The sequence below is a fragment of the Schistocerca americana genome, chromosome 1, assembly GCF_021461395.2.
Source record: "Schistocerca americana isolate TAMUIC-IGC-003095 chromosome 1, iqSchAmer2.1, whole genome shotgun sequence".
In the NCBI taxonomy this organism is placed as follows: Eukaryota; Metazoa; Arthropoda; class Insecta; order Orthoptera; family Acrididae; genus Schistocerca; species Schistocerca americana.
Window position 1 is genome coordinate 567,145,059 of NC_060119.1, and position 19,401 is coordinate 567,164,459.

The 19,401-nt window shown below is 38.3% G+C and overlaps 1 protein-coding gene across 1 annotated transcript in view; it reads right to left on the minus strand.

Moving 5' to 3' along the window:
* Positions 1-19,401, minus strand: part of LOC124577761 (sodium channel protein Nach-like) — a 193,071-nt gene that overhangs the window by 157,291 nt on the left and 16,379 nt on the right. The gene's annotated exons all lie outside the window — the stretch shown is intronic.

Consider the following 19,401-nt stretch of genomic DNA (forward strand, 5'->3'; position numbering starts at 1 on the left):
GAATTCCTCAGATCCAGTGTTGCCTCCCAGTCCCTCTTGAAGAACATCCCGACAACCCCAAACATCACCCCAGCTGAATCCCATGCCATTAAGGAGCTGAAAACAGACTGCTCTATTGTCATCCTCCTGGCAGATAAAGGCTCCACAACTGTGATACTTGACCGTGTGGAGTATGCGGCAGAAGGACTGCGTCAACCCTCCGACACCTCAACCTACAAAGCTGTTACCCAGGATCCCATTCCCTCCATCCAGACTCAGCTGCAGAAAATCCTAAAAATCCAAGGTCCCTCACAAGGCCTCACAACGGCTTCCATAGACTTACTCACTCCACCTGAGCCCCGTACTCCTACCTTCTACCTATTACCCAAAATCTACAAAGAGAACCATCCCGGCCGTCCCATTGTAGCAGGCTTCAAAGCCCCAACAGAATGTATCTCAGCTCTGGTAGACCAACACCTCCAACCTATCACCCGTACACTCCCATCCTACATCAAAGACACAAACCACTTCCTAGAATGCCTCAAATCCATTCCCACTCCTCTCCCACCTGAAACCTTTCTTGTCACCATAGATGTTACATCCCTTTACACAAACATCCCACATACCCCTGGTCTCTCTGCCCTTGAGAACTACCTCTCCCAATGCCCACCCGAAGATCTTCCAAAAACCTTGTTCCTTATCACACTTACCAACTTCATCCTAACCCATAATTACTACACTTTTGAAGGCCAGACCTACAAACAAATCAGGGGAACGGCCATGGGAACCAGGATGGCTCCGTCCTATGCTAACCTCTACATGGGCCGCATGGAGGATGCTTTCCTGAAGACCCAACAGCTGCTTCCCCTGGCATGGTATAGGTTTATAGATGACATCTTTGTGGTCTGGACTCATGGTGAAGAAACAATCCTTAATTTCCACCATAACCTCAACTCCTTTTCGAATCTGATTTTCACCTGGTCCTTCTCCAAAACCCAAGCCACCTTCCTGGATGTTGACCTTCATCTTGTTGGAGCTCACATCCACACCTCTGTCCATATCAAACCCACAAACAAACAACAGTACCTTCACTTTGATAGCTGCCATCCATTCCACATCAAACGTTCCCTTCCCAACAGCCTAGGTATTCGTGGCAAATGTATCTGCTCCAGTGATGAATCCCCAACAATTACACCAATAACCTGACTAGTGCTTTCCTCTCTCGCAACTATCCTGCGGACCTTGTCCACAAACAGATCTTCCGAGCAATACATTCCTCCCCGTCCAACAACAATGTTCCTACCCCCAGACCACACAGAAGCATCCCCCTTGTCACCCAATATTATCCTGGTCTTGAATACATCAACAAATTACTCCGCCAGGGATATGACTTTCTCAAGTCAACCCCTGAAATGAGATCATCCCTTGACAAAAGTCTCCCCACACCACCCAGAGTTGCCTTTCGTCGCCCCCCTAACCTCCGTAAAATCCTTGTTAAAACCTACAATATTCCCAGACTACCTTCTCTACCCAGCAGTTCGTACCCCTGTAACTGACCCCGCTGCAAAACCTGCCCCATGCATCCCCCCACAACCACCTACTCCAGCCCCGCTACTGGTAAAACATACACAATTCATGGCAGGGCCACATGTGAAACTACACATGTCATTTATCTTCTGACATGCCTGCACTGCACAGCCTTTTACATCGGTATGACAACAACTAAACTGGCTGAGTGCATGAAACAGACACAGACAAACTGTCCGCCTAGGAGATGTCCAATACCCAGTAGCGGAGCATGCCCTCCAGCATAATTCTAGGGACCTAGGAACCTGCTACACCATATGTGCCATTTGGCTTCTCCCACCCAATACCAGTCCCTCTGAACTGCGGAGATGGGAACTTGCTCTCCAATACATCCTTTCAGCCCGCCATCCCCCTGGACTGAGCCTATGTTAAACAACCTCTCTCCCATTTACTCTTCAGTCTTCTCCTCTTTCCCTTTCCTCTTTAGCCATTCATGCATCTTTTCAACCTACATAGTTGTGTTTATCTTTATACTGTATACCTCTTTACTTCTGTATGCATCCTCTTTGGTTTGAAGCTGGCACAGTACTTACAGTAGAATATCTTTGGCTTCCCTCTGACAACCATGCCTCCATCCTTGCTACCCTCCCTGTTTTCCTTTCCCTGTTGCTTCATAACCTTGGTTGTGAGTAACTGAATCCACTTTCTCTTCTTTCCTTTCTTTCCCCTCTCTCCTCCCTGATGAAGGAACATTTGTTCCGAAAGCTAGGAACGTAAATTTTCGTTTCTGTTTTTTTGTGTATCTATCGGCTGTACTGAGCTGAGGTAAGTACTGGCCAGCCCCTCTATCTCTTTGTTAGTATTTGTTTCACATCTTTATAGGAGATTTTCCATTAATCATTTAGAAACTATTGCATAATCCAGAGAAAACTCAGAATCTACAGCTAGGATTAACTAAAGAAACAGACTCAAAACCATTACAACTGTTTGAAATACATATTCATTCCTATCTGAACTGGCAACCCACATTAACTATGTCTACAAAAAAGATATCTTGGGTGTCTTATTTCACGTGGAAAATTGATATCTAGTGCATAGTAAATATCTTAGGACAGCTTACATTGGAGTTTTTCAGTCTCACATATCTTATGGGCTGTTGTTATTGCGTTAATTGGGTTGTGTCAGTATAGCATTACTTATTCAGGAAAAGGTGCTATGAATACTGTCTAAGGTTGGTCCAAGTGAACACTGCCATCCTTTATACACTAAGAGCAAAATATTGACAGTGACAAATCTTTATATCTATATGCTAAAAACAACATAATAGGGTTTTGAACTAGAGAGAATATACAATGTTATGACACTAAATACAAAAATAGTATTGACATTCTTAGGTATAGGCTGAGAAAAACAGGCAAGTGTCACAAAGTGTACTGCATGAAATTTTTTAAAAAATTGCCACATTCTGCACTTAATACACCTCTCAATAATGTTAAACATAAGTTGTATAACTTCTTAATAGACAATCCAGTCTACAGTTTAAGAGAGTGCTTTCGAAACCTATAGAGTAGAAACTGAGTTTTAAGATTATGAATCAAATTGTGTACAAATGGTTAATGTAGGATAAATAATTTGTACATATAATGTGAACATTAATGAAAATAGTAATTTATTGCTGTAATTATATTATGTTGTCAATGTAAAAGTGGTCAATGGCAAATAAAGCAACTGAATTGTGTTAAAAAAAGCATCACTTACACAAAAAATGAAGCTAAAAACAGTATTTAATATTTCAAAAGAAGTATTCTGTACAGACAAAAGAAACCTGCAAGATGATGCCTATGAATTTTTTGTTTGTACTAATTCTATGTATAACTTCTGAAGAAAGTCAATACATTCATACGGTTGTGTGTCTTTCCTATAGGGAATATTTTCCAAGTAACTGAAAAAGAAACAACTTTAAAAACATTAATTATGTCCCTGGCTATGTGATATGAAAGAGATTGCTTCTACTTCAAGCCAAGAGACTACTAGCAGTTGTATTGGTGCAACTTCCTTGAGACCTGTTACATAGTGTATACTTGTTATTTGTTTTACTGTAATGTCTTCTTCTGAATCAGTGAATTGTGAATTGTGTTTTACTCATGTCGTGATGTACATTTGCAATCCATACAGGAGACATGTCATAAATTTATAATGCAGTCACAATTATTTTTACACTAATAAATAATAGCACTAAAATAAATGATAACACAATAAGGATATTTTTTGGAATATGTAACACATTGTATACAGTTCAGATTTCTAGGTTGTCCTGCATGAATTCATCCACTGAGTAATAACATTTCAGGGTCAGTGTCTTGTACAGCTTTCTTTTAAGTGGTCCTAAATGCATCTGCATTAACTTGTTCCATCTTAATTTATTACAAATTTTCATTTCCATGTATTGAGGTCCCTAAGTATACAGCCTGAGTTAGTGGCTGGGGAGCATAAATTTTTCTTTGTTTCTAGTATCATGTGAATGGACAAAATGGTTTCCCTCAAATAATTCATGTCTGATGTACAAAAATATAATAATCTCATATATGTACAGGGTTGGCAGAGTTAATATTTTAAGTTTTCTAATAATGGATGACATGGTTCTTTATGATTTGCAGTGCAATAATGGATTCAAAGCAGCTTTTTTGAGTGTCCCTGTCAGTTGCAGTTGATGATATTTACATTGCAAATGCAAAGTTACTGTTTGTTTGCAGGGTATTCAATGTGTGCTTGCCAGCTCACATTTTTATCTACATTTAAACATAAGAATTTGACTGAGTTAACTTCTTCTTCATCTTGGTTGTTGTGAACAATCTTAATCTGCTCACATCTTGACTGTTTAGTTTTGAATTGCATCATATGTGTCTTATATATGTTTAGATTCGACCCATTTAGCTGAAACTAAGTTTATAAGGTACAGTGGGTACTGATCACAGATTTGGGAATTTTTTTTTGAACCCTGATCTTCAACTAATACATAAGTACCATCTGCGAACAGAACTGATGGGTAGCTGATATTTAATGGTAAGTTATTAACATAGAAGAGAAATAGGACAGAGCCTAATATGGAGCCTTGTGGAACTCCCTGATATATCTTTTTCCAGTCAGAAAAATAAAATGTGCCATTTAAAGAGATGCTAACTCGTTGTCTCCTGTTTGATAAGTAGGGCACTACTGCTAATGCCATATTTTTCAAGCTTGCAAATAAGCAATGCATGGTTTACAGAATCAAATGCCTTTGTGAGGCCGCAGAAAATTCATGCCACCTTATTTCTCTTGGCTAATGGTGTACTTATTTTCTCAATGAAACTGTTCACTGCGTCTATGGAATTTTTCAATGATCTCCCTTGATCCCTTTTTGAACAGTGGTTTGACTTCAACGTATTTCAGTACCTCTGGGAAACAGCCCTCTTCAAAATATTGATTTATTATTTGAGCTAATGGATTTGCAATTTTACTGTGTACCGCTTTTAAACTTTGGTGGGTATTTCTTCCCAACTTGCAGATTTTTTGTTTTTTGATGTTAAAATAGCATTTTCTACATCCTCTACAGAAACTTCTAAGACTTTGGTAAAGTTTTCAGAGTTTTCACTAAAGCCAAAGGGATTTACTTTGCTGTGATAATCTGTTACATATACATCAGCAATATTAACAAATTATCTTGAGCTATCTAGTTTGTAATTCAAATTTACAAGCATCAGATTACAGAGACCAAATTTCTGCTCCTTTGAATTTAAAGTCTATCTTTGTCATAGTGCTGCAGTGAGACAGTTAATATTCAATTTTATTTTCATAACTCTTTTGTAAGTTTGTGATTTAGCTCTAGAAAAGATGTCTTCCATAACCCACAATTATGAGAACAAGTTTTTGTTCACCATCAAGCCTTTTAGTCATAGAATGATTAGTTCAGGGTGATTGCACATAATGAGAAAGCTTTCAACATATATGTATGTGGAACCTCTCTCAAAAACCCCTAATGGCACAAAAGAAGCAGTTTTCATGGCACCATAAAAATGGCATGCAATGAGATGAAGAGTGTGCATTGTCTCTAACATGTAGTTAATTCTGCCAAGATGCCAAAAACATTCAGCCTACTTTGTGGTCACAGGAGCCTCTACTACTAAATGACACTAACAGTTATTCATGCTGGAGATTGTGTCAGCTTTAATTCAAAGTGTTGCTGACACTTGGGGGAGGCAGCAGGCAGGGAGGGCGGGGTGTTAATAAAAGAAGCATTCTCTCTATATTACAACAAATGTCTGCATAGAAACAATATCAATACCATAATAAGGAATAGTTAATTTATGCCTCCATAAGTTAATTATTTGTGATCTTTAGTAAGTTGTGAGACAGGACTGAAAGGCTGTATTACCTTCATGAGACAAACACAAAATATACAGTACTGTACAACGGATATACAATATAAAAGTGAATGTGAGGATAGTACCCTAAATTCCTTAACTATTTTCCTTGTTGTTATTTGTTCTTGCTAAGTTAGTTTAAGTTGCCTTCCTAGGTTCTTTGCTATGTTATTATTATCTAGGTTGTAGTCTTTTTGTGTGTGAGAAGCTTGGGGATAGCAAAATAAAGTGTGTAGTTTTCATATCTGTATATTACTGGGCAACCTAAAAAATGGCAATGGGAAATTAAAGAACAAATCAACATACATGCCTTTGTTTATCAATATTCACTGAAATAGAATGTGTGGAGAAATATAACAAACATCTGAATTAACCACTGATTGCAGCATGTCAGACACTGATGGTGAACATGAGGAGAAGGAAGTAGCAAAGTAGATTCACATGTCTGTGGGTAATGTCGGTGCCATTGCAAGGCATGAGTCCACAAATAAAGTAAAGTAACTACACAAGATTCCAGTCAACCTGCAAACTAACTACCTATTAAGTCTCATTGGATTTGAGTATGCAGCTCTCATCACAGATCTAGCATATGTTAAGAAGCCAGAAGACATGACTTTCAACCAAATTGTGAAACTAATGAAACACCATGTATAGCCAGCACCTTCAGTGATTTGTGAGCACTATTACATTTCACACAAGAGACCAACTGCTGGAAGAATCCATTCCACAGTAGGTATCTCAATTGAAATCTTTGGCACAACACTGTGGGTTTAAAGATAATCTACAAGAAGTATTATGAGACAGATTGGTGTGTGGTTTAAGAAGTGAAATAATTTAAAAAAAGACTGTTTGGAGAATGCAAACTGACATTCAATAAATGACAAGAATGATTACAGAAACTGCTGAAACTGATGTTGCAATGTCTGGTGATCGATATAATGAGGCTTCTTCAAGCAGAGTGCATCAAGTGAACTTGCAATCTGGAAAAGCACACTGTTGTTGTGGGAAACAAGAACCCATGAAGCCACAATGCTCACTGAAAGGTTCCACTAGTAAAATTTGTGTATGCTATGCCATGTTCCAAAAGTGTATTGCAGAAAATGCAAGCAGTCAACAGTCAACAACTTGGGGCCCAAAGGAAACCAGTGGGAGAAGGAAAAAGACGATAATCCAGGTAATGAAACAAAACCCAGGAAAGTGTAGAGGCTGCTTTTGGAGGATTCTGACACTCACTCAGAGGAATCATATTCAAATAGTGTGGTGGAAAGTGATCAAGTAGTGCTAAAAATGTCAAGGCTGGATAGCTGTAGATCAAAATAAGCGTGAACCAAAACATGATCTAAATGAAGAAAACATCATATGTACAAGGAGTCGATATGTGTTCCACTGTGATAGATGAAGTTCCAATGTATAAAAGTGGATAATGATGCCTGCATTGGGGAGCTAATTGCAGATGGAAAGAAAATTCCTTTTGTGTTGGATAAGGTGCACATGTCACCTGTATGATTGTATGAAATATAAGGAATAGTGCAAATATTTCCCTAAAGAAAAGTTGGGCAAAGTCAACACAAAAATTATTCACTATGATACACACACGTGAAGGGCTATGTATATTTGGTTAATGTGGCCACTGAAGTTGACAAAGTAAGCTATTTATTTTCTAGCTCCAAAAGAACAGACACCATGTGGAATCTACAGCTGTATTACATTATATGTAAATTGAAGGTGAGTGGGAGGAGGGGGTGGGTGGAGGAAAGGAAAGGTGAGGGATTACTGTTGTCAGCTGAATCAGGACATTAAGTGGAACCGGTGGACAATTAAAAATCATCCTGGACTGGGATTATAATCCCAGTCAGGTACACATTTTCACTCATCACTGCTGATTCCGAATAATGTCCTGATGCAGCTAACATCAGTAATCCCTTAGTTTCCCTTTCTTTTCACCCCTTCCCCCCCCCCCCCCCCCCCCCCTCATCAACCATCAATTGAAATATGACTTACATCCATCCCACTTAAGTGGGACAGTATTGTCAAAATACATCAAGTGAAAAATAAGAAATTTTACACACAGAAATAGATCCAGTGAAACATCTTTGGAGGTTTTCACAAAAAAGACAGGGATCTCAGACTGTGCCAAAGATATCCTAGTGCTAAAAGTAGGAACCCAACCCATTGCCCTTCATGCCAAGTCAATTCCCCTAGATCACCAACTTTTTTTAAACAATAAAATACAGAATATGGTTGGAAAAAAAATCTTTGTAAAGTTGCTCGATGAGAAGTTAACCAAAGGCAGTCTGACTACACCCATGGTGCCTGTCCTACAGCAGGCTAAAGGCCAAACACCTAATGTAAGACTTCTGGGGCTTTTAGGGTTACTGTTAACCATAACCTTGTCATTCCTCAATATTCCTTACCAAAGATAGATAAGATTTTTGATAAGCTAGGAGGAGGAGAGAAATTCACCAAAACTGACATAAACAGTATCTATTCATGTTAGGAACGAGTGAGTCATCTCAAGATCTGCAGACCCTAGTTACTTCTTGCGGCCTGTATAAGTTTATTAGAAGCTTTTGGAATGGTTTGTGCCCAACCTATATGGCAAGTAAAAATTGATAGTATTCATCTTGGTCTTTAGAAAACACACTCCTATACTGATGACACTATCATCACAGTCTTCTCCCCAGCAAAACATCAGTTCCATTAAGTTGTGCTAAACAAGGCATGACTGATAAAAGTGGACTGAACACTACTAACAGAAAAGTGAAAGCTGTGCAGAAAGCCCCAAAGCTAACAATTGGAACTCAGATTTTATCGTTTTGTGGTATGACGAACTAGCATTGAAAATTTTTGCCACACTTGTCAAGAATTTTAAGTCCTCTGTATTCATATGTGAAAAACCAAAGTTGGAATGGAATCTAAAATGTGACAAAGCTCTCAAAGATGCTAAATGTATGTTGCTGTGAAACAAAATTTTGTGTCATTATGACCCAACACTTCCACTATTTTTAGCTTGTGATGCTGCTGGGCAAGGGTGCATGTGTTTGTCATGTATTTCCTGATGGTACTGACAGACCTCTAATGTTTGTTAGTTCCACATGGAGCTGAGCTGAACACAGTTATTGTATCTTGGATAAGGAAGCCAGAATCATGGTATGGAGTGTAAAAAAGTATGATCTGTACCTAAGAGGGAGTCACTTTACTGTGATAACAGATCATAAACCACTCATGTATATTTCAGTCCCAAAGCTGCACTGTCTTCCATTTGTGGTACAAGATGACAAAGATGGGATGAATTTTTATCTCATTTTGATCATGACATTAAATATCATAAAACTAAAGATAATTGTAATGCTGACCGTTCATTAAAATTGGCATTACTTGGGCAGATTGAATCTGATGAGTGTGCTGTATGTGTAAATTTCCTCATGCGTGATAGTGTCCCTGATAAAGAAATTTTTGAAGAGGCAGTCAAAGATAAAATACTATATGTTGTGGTGAACTCTTTTTGAAAAATAATCAATGGCCACCTAAGATGCCAGACATTCTTAAAAATATTTCAAAGCATTGCAATGAGTACTCTGTTTCTTCCCCCACTGGTTTCCTTTGGGCCCCAAGTTGTTGACCTTCAATTTACATATAATGTAATACAGCTGTAGATTCCACATGGTGTCTGTTCTTTTGGAGCTAGAAAATGAATAGCTTACTTTGTCAACTTCAGTGGCCACATTAACCAAATATACATAGCCCTTCACGTGTGTGTATCATAGTGAATAATTTTTGTGTTGACTTTGCCCAACTTTTCTTTAGGGAAATATTTGCACTATTCATTATATTTCATACAATCATACAGGTGACATGTGCACCTTATCCAACACAAAAGGAATTTTCTTTCCATCTGCAATTAGCTCCCCAATGCAGGCATCATTATCCACTTTTATACATTGGAACTTCATCTATCACAGTGGAACACATATCGACTCCTTGTACATATGATGTTTTCTTCATTTAGATCATGATTTGGTTCACGCTTATTTTGATCTACAGCTATCCAGCCTTGACATTTTTAGCACTACTTGATCATTTTCCACCACATTATTTGAATATGATTCCTCTGAGTGAGTGTCAGAATCCTCCAAAAGCAGCCTCTACACTTTCCTGGGTTTTGTTTCATTACCTGGATTATCGTCTCTTTCCTTCTCCCACTGGTTTCCTTTGGGCCCCAAGTTGTTGACTGTTGACTGCTTGCCTTTTCTGTGGTACATTTTTGGAACACGCCCTTGCATTCCACAAATTTTACAAGTTGAACCTTTCAGTGAGCATTGTGGCTTCATGAGTTCTTGTTTTCCACAACAACAGTGTGCTTTTCCTGACTGCAAGTTCACTTGATGCTCTCTGCTTGAAGTCTCATAATATTGTTAAAGGGGAGAGATTTGTAATTCCTTGTAGTCTAAGACTTTAACAGAAATACACTCAGGCCATTTGAGAATCACAAAAATGAAGTGTGTAGTCAAACCTATGTATGATGGCTTTGACTAAATAAAGAAACAGAAAAAGTCACAGCTGTTTGCAGTGGATGTTCTAGAGTTAGCAGTGCTCCAGCCAAGGCCACTTACCATTCATGGGAATGGCCTACAGAACCACGGGAGAAGCTTCATATTGGTTTCACAGAATTTTGTAAGACCATGTATCTAATTGTAGTGGATGTCCACAGCAATTGGTCAAAAGTAATCAAGATTCCCTCTTCCAATACATCGGCTCTAGTGGCTGCATTAATCGTTTCATTCACTCAGTGTGGCCTGCCTAAAGTGACTGTGTCAGACAATGGGCCCACTTAAACAGTAAGGACTTTTCATCATTTTGTGTAAAAAACAGAATTAGGTATTTAAGCATTGCATCTTACCATCCCAATTCAAATGACCAAGCTGAGTGAGCCATCAAAATTTTTAAGGATGCACAGAAAGCCAGTACGTTTTATGAAACATACAATCATGATAAATTGTATACATTGTTACCTGTATATTGGAATGCAGAATATGCATTCACAGACCAAAGGCCAACCATGCTTATGTCTGGGAGGGAGCTAAGGACTCAATTTTAACCAAATAATTTGGCATCCAACCAAAGATCAGTCCCAAGTTAATACAGTAATAGATATGAGTCATACATTCAATGCGAGAGATTTTGTATACATGAAAAATGGAATTAAAACTGATGCATGGAGAAAGGGTAGTTTTGGAAAGAGAAAGAAATGTTATTTACACTGTAAAATATCTTAATGGAAATATTCATATGGAACCTGGATCAGCTCTTGCCATCCATTTCTAGTTATAAGAGTGCCGTCTCTGAAACTAGTACATTGCCAACAATTGATGCAGTAGCTGATTTTCATTTTGACCCTGACACCAAAAACATTTCTGAGACTGAACCATTACCAACCTCTGTTATGAATGAGGAACTTGTGGCTGCTCAGAATAATGAAACTACTGTGACACCAATTGCTCAGACAGTAGCCCAGTATGTCTCAATGTTGTGCTTTAGCTCTAGTGTTATTGAAAAACCAGAGACACTTAATCTTAGCCCTAGGACACCTAAGAGAGGGTTCACTGAACTCAGAGATTTTTCTGTTGTTTAGCTTCTGTCCAAGTAAATGTCATACATTTTCCCTGTGAGACATTGCTTACTGAATACTGTATGAAACTTTAGCATCAATAAATTTTATAGAAAAATCCTCCTTTTAAAGAAAAAAATTGAAACGTTTAATGTGGGTTCAACCGCCCCCTTTAATTTCTTTGCTATACAATATTTTTCTGTGTAACTTTTTTACTTGCTATCTCCACAACAATGCAAGTCTATGTTTTGTCGGTTAGTATTCTTGATATCCTCAACAGTCAGTCTGTTTACTGAGGAAGAGATTGTTGATGACATTCAGCTGTTATTTATCTAGTATATTTCCAGTCAGCTAGTGCAATTCCTTGCTGTTCACATCAAGACTCAGAAATGTCTTAAAGAATACAGTGTGTGAATCATCTTTAGAAAGAGTTCTGAATGAAATTTTAGCTGGAGATTCTAACTCAGGGAGTGAAAATGAAGATGGCATTATGGAGTATGATTCAGATTCAGAAAGTGATTTGTACGTTACAGACAGAGCAGGCAATGAAGGTAATGTAGCTTCATATAGTGACCATCAGGATGTGGCTTTAACCGCATCTAAAAGAAGGTTTGTGACCACACAGCTCAGAATACCTAAGAGGTCTCTTGCAAATATAGTAAGGTAACAGGCAGGGATAACTCCAGCCTGTATTTGCCATTCTCCTGAAGAAGTCTTGATGCTACTTTTTACACCTGACATCATGGATGTTTCAGGAAAACATTCAACTGAAGAAGCAGTTAAACTAACCATTACTTCTACAAGTGAGGACATGCATCTGGCCATCCTGATGTAGGTTTTCTGTGATTTCCCTAAATTGCTTCAGCTAAATACTAGGATGATTCTTTTGAAAGGGCATGGCCAACTTCCTTCCCCATCCTTCCCTAATCCAATGGACTAATGACCTCACTTGGTCTCCTCCCCCAAATCAACCAACGAAGCAACTACAAATGAGAAAGAATTGCATGCCTTTATAGGAATACTGATACTGATGTGTGAAAATAAGGACAACTCTGTCAGTGTGCATGATGTCTGCTCAAACATAATGGGTCAACCTGTTTACAAGGGTATTAAGGTAAGAGAATATTTCACGGAACCTATTAGAATCATTAGATTTGATGATAAAACTAAGTGACAGCAAAGAAAGGAAACAGACCAATGCATTCAATGCTGATGTGCACCATCTTTTCATTGACTTTAAATCTGCATATGACTCAATAAACTGGGCCAAACTTTATGAGGGAATTCCTGGAATTTTGAGTGCCTGGAAAATTGGTGAATTTAATAGAGGTCACCCTAAAGTATCCCCAGTGTACCGTGCGAGTGCAGTCAAGGCTGTCACCTCAGTTTCCAACTCGAACTGGGCTAAGGCAAGGAGATGGGCTTTCTTGCCTACTTTTCAACTTGGAACTTGAAAAAGTGGTACACAAATTGGGTATTCAGACAAGAGGAACTATCTACTGTAAGTCTGTACAATTGCTGAGATAGGCAGATGACTTGATTTAATGAGCAGAACAGTTAGATATCAACAAAGTGCATTGTCAGATCTAAAACTGAGTTCAGAGAAGACGAGCCTGAGAATTAATGAAGGAAAGACGAAGTATATGTATAATGGGACTAACCAACTCTTACAGCCCACAATAACCCTTGATGGAATGACATTTGAGCGACTGGAATGTTTCACCTATCTGGGCTCAAAGATAGAAGCAAATGGCACCACCTAAACTGAAATTATGGCTCACATAAGTGCTTCTAACTGATGCTACTTTGGAATTTTGCAACATTTTAAATCCAAGCTTATATGACGAGGAACGAAGTGCCGACTTTACAAAATGCTGATACACCCAGTACTTGCTTATGGCTCAGAAACATGGGCAATTAAGAAGCAGAGTGAAAACAAACTGAGATCATATGAAAGAAGTATATTGAGGAGGACTTTTGGAACTGTATTTGAAAATGGGACCTGGAGAAGGTGAAGAAATGGCGAACTATATGATTGCTATAAGGAGGATGATGTGGTAAAGTTTATAAAGGTGTGTAGACTGAGATGGGCTGGACATGTGATGTGACTTGATGAGACAGATCCCGCAAGGAAAGCTTGCTGCAGTGAACCTGGTGGAAGAAAAGCAAGAGGATGACCTAGGTTGAGATGGAGTGACAAGGTTGGAGAGGATGCTGCCAGAGTCAGTTGCCATAACTGGAGGTCCACGGTGAAGTCCAGAAAATTATTGAGGAGGCCAAGTCCCATCCTGGGATGTAGTGCCAATGGAAGAAGAAGAAGTTGAGCTTATAAAGAAGGCCTCCATGTGTCTCTGGTGGAACTCATTTATGGAGAAGCATTCACTGGTCTGTTGGACTTCACAGGGCTGTCCCAACTGCCACCAGACAAGCAATTACCACAGCATGTCTACAGAGTAAAATAACACATTGTACACATTAAGATACCAACCTATAGGTGCACAGCTGTCAGAAAATCTTCATCTGCAGGACTTTGACCATGTCACACTGTGAGACAATATAGTCTGAGCCGCATTCCACTCCCCCTGTTCATGCTCACATAAAGTGATTAGACAGGGTGACAACACCTATGACATTTTACTGCACTGCAAAATGATGACAGTTATGCTCAACAGGTTTAAACTGCCATGGACCCTACTTTATGCCACTGACACACCTGGAAGTAGCATTAAACCTGTATATGATATTCCACACATTGACATGAATGGCCACAAAATGATAGCGCAAGTGAACTTATGCCAGTTCTGACCTGACGAGATCTCAGTCAAACCAATCAACAACATTATCGTTGTAAGAGGACAATAAGATGGCAATGCATTCATGATGGCACACTGCCAGGAACATTCCCTTGAAAATACAGACTCTTGTTGGATGTTGATCCAGATTCCATCACTTCCAAACTTTCAGCAGATGAAGTTCTCATGGTCACAGCTACTAAAAAACATGCTCAACTCCAGAATTTGTCACTGGAGCATGACACGTGAACTGCTATGGTACTATCGCCTCCCTTGGTTCAACCTCCACCACTCACCAACCCCAACATCCATACCTACTTTTCTGACTGCTTCTGATCATGCATACTCCACCTACTCAACACAGTGAGAAATGGTCCAGCCATGCACCTGAGTAAGCAGCCAGCCACGGCATGCCTGGTCATGAGTATGCGCGTGAAGATACGGTCTGCAGTAGCACCATCCACATCCATGTGCTCTGCAGTCTGTGGGGCTCTTATAGCAATTGCATGATGCAGCATGGGGAATGTCTTTGGCCATTGTTACATTTCCAAAGTGGGATAATCTTTGACCTAGTTCATTCTGAACTTCTGTGGTGTACACATATTCTCCCATGTATATTTTTAATGAATAGTGAATAGTGTATAGTGAATAGTGTTTTATTCATCTCATAACATACAATTTCTAATCATATGATTAGTGTACAGGAGACACGTAAAAAAATGGATAACACAACTTAGGCCTAATTGGTACAAAGAATTTTAACATTAATATAAACTTTTATTTTTCTTTCCTCCCTTTTGTGAAGGACAGATACATTACTCACAAGACTATATGTAAATTTATCCTGCTCAAATGTTCAGTTCATCCTTCATGAACTCCTCAACACTGTAGTAGCAGCGTTTGACAAGTATATCATATAGCTTTGTTTTCAGTGTCTCTAGGTTCATACTCAGAACATTCTTTCCATTTAGCTTGTTACGAATTTTCATTGCCATATACTGAGGAGACTGCGCATATAGGTTTAAGTGATGAGTGGGAAGCATAAAATTGTCTTTGTTTCTCGTGTTATAAGCGTGATTGAAACAGTTTTTCTCAAATAACTCTAAATTGATATGTAGAAAGATGATAATATAATAGATGTATAAGGAGGGAACTGTTAATAACTGTTGTTTTTCAAATAGTGGGTGACATGATGTCCTTGGATGGGCAGTACACATGTTCCTTATTGTTCTTTTCTGTAACTTTAGTATGCGCAATATATTGCTCGAATTTCCCCAAAAAATAATACCATACCTTACAACTGATTGAAAGTAGCTGTGGTATGCAATTTTCCTTGCATACATGTCTGTTGCACCAGCTGATATTTGCATAGCAAATGCAAAGCGACATAATTTGTTTAACAGGTAGTCAACATGTTTATTCCAATTTAAATTTTTATCTAGGTTTAACCCTAAAAACTTCACAGAATCCACTTCTTCTATATCCTGATTTTTATGAGTTATTTTAATTTCTTGGGGCTTTGACTATTTTGTTCTGAATTGGACCATGTGGGTTTTGGGGATGTTCAGTCTTAATCCATTCAGTTGGAACCATGTTTCTAGTTTGTTCATTGTGTTTATTATGTAGAGAGGGATGTTTTCTGGCTCCTGGTTTTCAGTTAATACAGATGTGTCATCTGCAAATAAAATCAATGGAGCATTTATATTGTTCGGTAAATCATTAACATACAACAAAAACAAAATACGTCCTAGTATCGAGCCTTGAGGGACACCTTGGCCTACTGTTTTCCATTTTGAATAGTGATTTGCTGCATTTGATGAGACAATCACTCTTTGTTTCCTATTTGATAAGTATGAAGTGAGCCAATTTAGAACATTACCCTTGATCCCATACTTGTCAAGCTTATACAGTAGATGAGCAGTGCATGATTTACAGAGTCAAAGGCTTTTGTGAGATCACAAAATATTCCTGCAACTTTATTATGGTTGTCTAATGATGTGCTGATCTCGTCGATAAACTTGTTAATTGCATCAGTAGTACCTTTGCCTCGCTGGAAACCAAATTGTTTTTCCATAACAATATCATATTTCTCCACAAAATTTCGAATCTGCATAGCAGCAGCATTTTCAAAGATTTTTGATAGGACTGGAAGGAGGGAGATAGGACAATAATTCCCCATATCCTCTCCTGACCCTTTTTTGAGCAACGGTTTTACTTCTGCATACTTCAGCACCTCTGGGAAGCTTCCTTGTTCAAAGGATTGGTTTTTTATTTTAGATAGTGGGTATCCTATTATTTTACACACAGATTTAAGGACTTTTGCTGGTATTCCATCCCAACCTGCAGAATTTTAGTTTTTTAGTTTTACTATAACTTTTTCTACATCTATTGTTGAAACTGTTTTGAATTTTGTGAGGCATTCAGAATTATGATTTAGTCCAAAGGGACATACATTGTTCTCATAATCTGCAACATTAACCTCTGGTTTCACTACATTAATGAAGAACTCATTGAAGCATTCTGAAATTTGAGCCGGATTTACAATGATCTCATCTTCAAGCTTAATTGTACTAATTCCATGTCTAGAGGCTTTGATACCTAATTCGTGTTTTACAACTGACCACACAGCCTTTGATTTATTCTCACGTTTTAAAATTAAATTATGATTTGTCATTTGCTTTGCTGCTTTGACAACTTTCTTAAATGTACTTTTGTATCGTTTAACATATTCAATAAATTCAATTTTTTTATTATGTCTTAGTTCCCTATGTAGCTGCCTTTTCTTAGCACTGGAGATTTTTATACCTTTCATGATCCATTTTAATTTTGTCATTTTATTAAAATAAGTTTTTGTGGAAACATTTCATTGAAAACACTTAGAAAATCCCTAAGAAATGCTTCAAAATTTGCTGTGCATGAAATCTTTTTATCAAAGTGCCATTCTGTCTCCTTGAGCTTATCATGGAATAGAGTCAAAGTTTCTTGGTTGAAGATCCTTTTTACATAAGCCTGCTGTGGGTAGCTCAGTGAATAATGCTGAATGATCAGAAATTCCTAGGTCTAGACAAAATTTATATACACCTTCAAATACGTAATTTGTTAAAATATTGTCAATGCATGTAGCTGACTGAGCATTTTCTCTTGTAGATTTACAAAAATTTAATTTGTAGCCATATTTTTTAATTAAGTCTGTAATTTTTTGATGCCTCACATGTTTCATTCAACACAGTCATGTTGAAATCAGCAGCAACCACAATTTTTTTCCTCTTTTCTTTACTGAGGTATTCTAACAAACTCTGAAATTTATGTAGGAAATGCCCAGTTGTCACCTTCCCTGGGATTCTATAAATTGATATTATAACAACATTTAAGTCCTTTAACTCAACACAGCAACCCTCAAAAATACACTCTTCATTAAAACAATTGAAGTCACATCTTACATGGTAATCTAAATCAGAATGAATGAGTATGCATGAACCTCCTTGTGACTTATTTATCCTACAAAAGCTGGTGGCTACCTTGAAGTTTTCAATTTTATTTAAGATTTTTATGGTATCATTACTAAGTCAGTGTTCATTTAAACAATTTACTTTAAGATTTAGAAATTCAGATAAAAAAACTTGTGGCTCATGGAAGCCATCAAACCTATATTCAGGTCAGTGGAAATTAAAATTTCCTGTAGTGTCTCTCCTGTTCCCAGGCGGTGGGCTTGACATCCTACCCCCTTTTTAAAAAAAACTCACAATTAATAGTGGGTGGGATTACTTGTGAGAAATTTTCAGAAAATTTGCTCTCTTTATTGCCTATTAGCTAATAATTTCCTCTTTTGTGTGATATAAAAGTAAATGTAGGAGACAAAAAACCAGTAAAGATAAGAGACAAGCAAGACAGTACACACTTTCTCAGTCCTTAGGACCGAGCAAGGTGGCGCAGTGGTTAGACACTGGACTCGCATTCGGGAGGACGACGGTTCAATCCCGCGTCCGGCCATCCTGATTTAGGTTTTCCGTGATTTCCCTAAATCACTCCAGGTAAATGCCGGGATGGTTCCTCTGAAAGGGCATGGCCGACTTCCTTCCCCATCCTTCCCTAATCCGATGAGACCGATGACCTCGCTGTCTGGTCTGCTTCCCCAAAACAACTAACCAACCAATCAGTCCTTAGGTGCCAGCATTTTTTTCTCACTAATCTTGCTATAGCTTTACACAGTGTGCTTTGCTTTCTGTGAAGAATCTATTACTAGTACCTCATCAAAGTTCCTCAAACGTTTTGCTACGTGAAAAATCAAAATGTCGTTCTCTAACAATGAAAAAGCTGTTAACACGAATAGTACCCAAAACTGGTTTGGTTTCACGATCTGATTACGTCTATTTCGTCACTGTCTGCTAGACAGGACGAATATGCCTTTCTAATATTGCAGCAATTGTAGCACACGCCAAACAAGCGAGACTGTTTTGGCACAAATGGTCATTTTTATGTATCTCATTTACATAAATAACAAGTCAGAACATAATTCATGAAGTACCAACAGCAAATGCCTATTAGGCCTACTACAAACAAAAAGTTCTCTATTAGGAAATAGTTTCACATTTCATTGATAACATCCAGTTTCTCAAGCATGGGATCAAAAAGAAGTTGTACGAAAATTTTTATATACATTTGGAATCGTCATATTCTTCCATATAATTTGTGTGCTGTTCCCGTTTCTTCTCCTTTCTCGTTCTAACAAACAATGTTGTCATCACTAATTCTGTGCATACTCCTGTCATTGCCAAAACTCATCCTCCTGTTAACTTCACTGAGGCTGCGGTCACAGTCGCTCTGGTATCACAGGATTCTGCCGTGACCGACATCGACCGGAGACTGCCGATCTTTTCCAACCAGTGCGCCATTAAGTGCGCAGTCACACTATAGCCGACTTTATCTTCCGAACTGACAGACTTTGGACGACAATCGGTGAAATTCAAATCAGTTTGTTTTCTTCGGTCAAATTAACCGACGTTCTCACACACGTAACGTGGAGTGTGAGAAACTCATAAATTTAGCACAAAAAAGAGTCAGTCTGTGGCATCCTGACGATGAAAACGTCATAATC